The sequence below is a fragment of the Petromyzon marinus genome, chromosome 45, assembly GCF_048934315.1.
Source record: "Petromyzon marinus isolate PM22_M1 ecotype Great Lakes invasive population chromosome 45, UKy_Petmar_22M1.pri1.0, whole genome shotgun sequence".
NCBI classification, from domain to species: Eukaryota; Metazoa; Chordata; class Hyperoartia; order Petromyzontiformes; family Petromyzontidae; genus Petromyzon; species Petromyzon marinus.
In genome coordinates, this window is record NC_133711.1 from 11,022,171 (window position 1) to 11,028,518 (window position 6,348).

Here is a 6,348-nt window from a genome sequence, read left to right on the forward strand (position 1 = left end):
TCCCCGAGTCTTTGTCTCTTTACGAGTTAATGCATTTGAGCGAGTGACACTTATGCCCGATGGATGTCTTAAGTCTATGGCTCTTTTTACGAATCTATGGGCATCCGAGTCTGGGACTGGTATGAGAGGCTGTACGAGTCAGTGGGTCTGTTTTTACTAGTACAGTATATATCTCTGTGTGAGTCCATGGGAATGTACAGACGGAGTAATTTAGTGTGTGTGGATCTCTCAGTCTATGGAACTCAGTGGCCTCCGGGTCTCACTCGGGTCTGTGGGTTTTATTTTTATAACATGCTACAGGCCCCGCATTAGCTTAATCCGGCACTGGGGTTGAGGTGGCTATCGGTGCACTGTTTGGATCTACACAAATCACGTAATGCCCTCTTGCGGACAAACGCACAGCTACAGCCGCTGCCTTGCAACTAACGAAATAACAGAGCAAGAACGACAATCTACGCATCGCCGCCTCTCCACGTGAACAATGTGAGTGGCTCGACTCGTCACGTCAGCCGCACGACCTTCCGAGAGCGCATCTCACCAGCGGCATCGGTTCAACGCAAGCAATTACCTGGAGACAGACTTTGACACTCAAATGTTATCTCATCGGCAGTCAGGCTCTCTTGAACCGACACTGGTGAACTGCCAATTGGCAGGAACCCGCTCCGTTAGATATGGGACGCTAGCTCAGCACAATGACTCCAACACTGGCTCGCGCCTGGCCCTGCGGTTTCCACTTCACGGGCACGTGACGCCCTCTTGCGGACGAATCTATGGCTGCAGATTATTTTGGGCCAAGCTGCCGACATTAAATATTGATTTATTGTTATTCATTATTATTACTACGAATTATACAAGTATGCAAGGGTGCGTCCTTTTGATACAATCTTCAGCGGGTTTCGGTCACCCGAAACCCTAGCTAGCACCACTTTTATCAATTGTGGTGGGGCCCCTATTTTACACGACGCCCCAAATGACTGTGTGCAGAAGGTAACCAAGACCACTGCCGGTATATTCCAGATGTATCGGTCTACTTAGAAATTAATCTCGACACAAATCTTACATTGTTAAAGGGCAACAGGCCTACTACTTCTCCGGAGGAGTGCATACATCACAAGCCACCATACCAACTCAAATGACCCTCGCAACAACACAACAACCAACACAACCCGACAACCGCGGCTTCACAGACGTCACCACCACGCTGGTGGGAGAACTGCGGAGCAAACCCCCGAAGGAACGCACGAAGCATCACCCGGCTCTGGAACAGACCAAACAAAACGCTCCAAACACCACCGAAACGGATCAGCCCCCCCAGCCACCTTGAACAGGATCAGTCGCGGAATGAAATCCCCCACCCCTCCCCCTTGGTTCCTCGCGGCGGGCCCTTTGATTGAGTTCCCCCACTTGATGAGCACGGCGTGCCCACGAGCCAATCCAACCCCACACACCTGCAGCCACACACAAAGCCACCCGCGCGAGTCCCTCGCTTCTCTCCAATTAAACAACCTGCCCCCAAAACTATCACTCCGACTGCCACAAAGTCCGTGTTGTTTTGTTCATGTTCTGTCATCAGGGACCAGGACATTTAAGGGGGCACTACAGATGTTTTGGTTGATGTACTAGCTTTACAAGATTGCATTCCAAGGCAATTTGTGGCAACGTCGGTTTTACCGATTGAGATCAATTTACAGCACGCGATTTTTATTTAACAAAAAAAAACGAGCGGGAATATTGTACTTTAAATCAAGTCGGAGCATCTCCCCGCTCATGTCCCTAAGTGAATGTTGGAAACTCCACATTCCCATGACGGGCACGGGGTTGGTGGTCTTTCCACAGGATCAAGCACTGTTGTCATCGTCCAAAGTGGAACTCATTTCAGGCCACGAAAAGACCAATGGGAAAAAGTCAAAACCCTCAACCAGGATATTACTTCCCAACCTCTTGCTGGAGCCTTCTCACCACAGTCATCCACCGCGAGTTGAGGTTTCCTCCCACGCCGTGAGGGTCTGACCACAAGTCCCCACGCTGGTGGTCCGCGCACGTTGCTGAAGGTGCATCGACGTGTTGAGCCATGGAAGCGCAGTGCCGTGGATGTTGCCGCACTGCCCTTTGCTGCCCACAGTGTAACCCCCAATGACAAAGATCCCCCGTATCGCCTTAACAAACTGTTGGGGCAAGCGCTGTTAGCGAGCAGCACCTATGAAGGCCAGAACGGCACACGAGGGGGTGGGTGGCCAGCACCACGCTCGACCGCCTTTATCTCCCCAGTGGCGATGTTAAATCTGCACCAGGTACTCATTTGAGGCTAAGTCGACCTAGGGGAAGGCCCAGGACCGGTTCAGATAATCGTCACCGGTGTTGGACGTGAGCGGGAACCGAACTCTGCTCGCCAGGTTTGTAGAGCAGCGTAGCGCTAACCGCGACACTGCCCCCACAGCCTACAACACCTCTTCTAAGCACGTGTGGTGGCCCAGGCAAAGAACTTCCCCCTGGCTCAAGCCTGGCTTCACGTTGGATTACGGCCGGGCAACGCGGCCACCAGCGAAGGGCGGCACCTCAACAACGTCTCTGCCACAGGTTGGCCTGACCAGCACAATGCCACTCTGGGTGTGACAATGCCTGGGGTGCCGCGGTGGCGAGATGTTAACTCCCTCACCTGGTATACAGGAGGTCGTGGGTTCGATCACGACGCTGACGCCGACTGTATATTTTTATTTTCTTTGGGTCTATCAGGACGATCGCTTGTGTTGTGATCGAAACGTCGTAGTTTTTCTTTATTTTATTTCAACCTATCTACGTGACATTACCGAAAGACCCAAAAAATACAGTGAGGGAAAAAAGTATTTGATCCCCTGCTGATTTTGTACGTTTGCCCACTGACAAAGAAATTATCAGTCTATAATTTTAATGGTAGGTTTATTTGAACAATGAGAGACAGAATAACAACAAAAATCCAGAAAAACGCTTGTCAAAATGTTATAAATTGATTTGCATTCTAATGAGGGAAATAAGTATTTGACCCCCTCTCAATCAGAAAGATTTCTGGCTCCCAGGTGTCTTTTATACAGGTAACGAGCTGAGATTAGGAGCACACTCTTAAAGGGAGTGCTCCTAATCTCAGCTTGTTACCTGTATAAAAGGCACCTGTCCACAGAAGCAATCAATCAGATTCCAAACTCTCCACCATGGCCAAGACCAAAGAGCTCTCCAAGGATGTCAGGGACAAGATTGTAGACCTACACAAGGCTGGAATGGGCTACAAGATCATTGCCAAGCAGCTTGGTGAGAAAGTGACAACAGTTGGTGCGATTATTCGTAAATGGAAGAAACACAAAAGAACTGTCAATCTCCCTCGGCCTGGAGCTCCATGCAAGATCTCGCCTCGTGGAGTTGCAATCATCATGAGAACGGTGAGGAATCAGCCCAGAACTACACGGGATGATCTTGTCAATTATCTCAAGGCAGCTGGGACCATAATCACCAAGAAAACAATTGGTAACACACTACGCCGTGAAGGACTGAAATCCTGCAGCGCCCGTAAGATCCCTCTGCTCAAGAAAGTACATATACATGCCCTTCTGAAGTTTGCCAATGAACATATGAATGATTCAGAGGAAAACTGGGTGAAAGTGTTGTGTTCAGATGAGACCAAAATGGAGCTCTTTGGCATCAACTCAACTCGCCGTGTTTGGAGGAGGAGGAATGCTGCCTATGACCCCAAGAACAACATCCCCACCGTCAAACATGGAGGTGGAAACATTATGCTTTGGGGGTGTTTTTTTCTGCTAAGGGGACAGGACAACTTTACCGCATCAAAGGGACGATGGAGGGGGCCATGTACCGTCAAATATTGGGTGAGAACCTCCTTCCCTCAGCCAGGGCATTGAAATTGGGTCGTGGATGGGTATTCCAGCATGACAATGACCCAAAACACACAGCCAAGGCAACAAAGGAGTGGCTCAAGAAGAAGCACATTAAGGTCCTGGAGTGGCCTAGCCAGTCTCCAGACCTTAATCCAATAGAAAATATGTGGAGGGAGCTGAAGGTTCGAGTTGCCAAACGTCAGCCTCGAAACCTTAATGACTTGGAGAAGATCTGCAAAGAGGAGTGGGACAAAATCCCTCCTGAGTTGTGTGCAAACCTGGTGGCCAACAAGAAACGTCTGACCTCTGATTGCCAACAACGGTTTTGCCACCAAGTACTAAGTAATGTTTTGCAGAGGGGTCAATACTATTTACCTCATTAAAATGCAAATCAATTTATAACATTTTTGACATGCGTTTTTCTGGATTTTTTTGTTATTCTATCTCTCACTGTTCAAATAAACCCTACCATTAAAATTATAGACTGATAATTTCTTTGTCAGTGGGCAAATGTACAAAATCAGCAGGGGATCAAATACTTTTTTTCCCTCACTGTATGAATTCCTACAGTCACGAAAGCTTTAAGTAACAATGTATATTTGGAGTTTGCGTGTCTCTCTCTCTCCCCATGGCCACGTGGATTGTTCTCCGGGTCCTTCGGTTTTCCCCTCCCCATTTCGAATCAACGTCACGTGTTTAGAGTATTTGGCTGCTCTAAATTTCCAAGCGAAAAGCCACTTTGTTGGGCTATCATTTGTGGTCAGGTCGCCTCTGATAAAGAGCTATACAGCTCAGTGGGCCTTACCTGGTTGTATAAAAATTGTTTCTTTTAAAGGGTCAGAGCAACCAACAACAAAAAGGGTAGTTGATTACAATTTCTGGTTAATGAAATTACTTACTTGACTAATCGAGCCAAGCCCCACCGTCAATGAATATCCACAACCACATCGATTTGTTCGCCATTATCTGTTTATTTGTCAAATGTAGATCCTCAAAGTGAACGTTCGTGTAGAGCACGTGTGGCCGGTCTGTTTATTGGCGAGCCACAGCTTGACACAACAGCAGGTCGCACGGCAGGTAAACAAACACACGCTGCGTCCAACAGACTCTGCACGCACTTCCCCTCGCCCCCTTTGTCCCCTCTTCACCGCTCCTTCTGCTCCACCCCCACGATCTCCGCTCACCGATCTCCTCCTCCGTCCTCCACATTCCCTTCAAGATTCCCGCCCACTTCCCCCGCTGTGCCGTTCCCTTGTCTCGCCCCTCCGTGCCTCTCGTTAATCGTCGTCTAGGGCAGTGGCTCTTCAACCAGGCGTGGGTACATGGACTCCATGGAGGTACGTTGCGATGTCCCAGGGGGTACGTGAGGTGATTTAAAAATGTGAGAAATTATATCATTGGTGAATAATCACGTATGACTCTGTCAATATAAAATAACTACGATACATTTTAAATCTATATGGTAGTCTTGAACGATGTAAAAAAAACTTTCCAAACTCATTGATCGTAAACTCATTGATCGCAGTAGAGGGGCACTAATTGCTAATAAGTTTCCAATTGTCGGAATTTGCGGTGTAATTTTTTTTCGTCAAAATTCGGAGCGTGACGCTGGCGCACAATGGCCTACTCTTGGTAACGTGACATGCACTGGGTAATGGGTTACGTTTAACAGCGTAAAGTTACTATGTATGCGACATTTAAAAATTATAATTGTCATTTAATTTAGAAAAATCATCACAATTCCCATCCCGTACCTAGCCACGTGCCACTGTAGGAGAGAACACGATTCGTTGTCAGAAGTTTACCCTTTCAATTCCTGGCCGAGAGTTGACTCAGCCCCATCATCGCTCTGGGTTTGTTAAAATATGTACCACTTTGTAGGTGGCTCTTAGCCATGTGTATAATTATTTTATTTTTATTTTATTGGTGGTAACCAGGCACAGCGGCGGAGTTTAAAACAAATCTCCCACCACCATCGATACCAACGAACAGCTGAAAGCTTTTTTTTAACAACACGGACAACCTCGCAGTAGCATGACACAAAGCAGGCGTGTTTGGGGCTGCCGTTACAACGGGGCTCTGTCACCGTGTCACACCAGTCGGCTGTGCGGGTGACATTGAGACTCCGTAAAGCACCCAGTGCCGCCGCTGTCTCGAAGGCGCGCCTACCGGCTTCGGTGCCCCTGCACTGTAATTCCATTTTCCTGCCGAATTGACCGAGGGTTGCAGTGGTGCTCTTAGACAGGGCCCTTGTCCAAAAATAAGACCCCTCAGCTTATCCTGGGCCTCCTGCCGCCGAGTTTCGAGCTGGGAAGTTTCTCCGTACGCTCATCTGTGTGTCCACCGCTGGGCTTTTCCATCTCGGAGGAAGCGGGATCATTTGTCCTCACTTCTGCCAAGAGATGCTGCCACAGTGGGATAACCGTCAGCGCCACCGGATTCCAGAATCAGAATTTTTCGTAGAGGAATCCGATGAGCTATGATG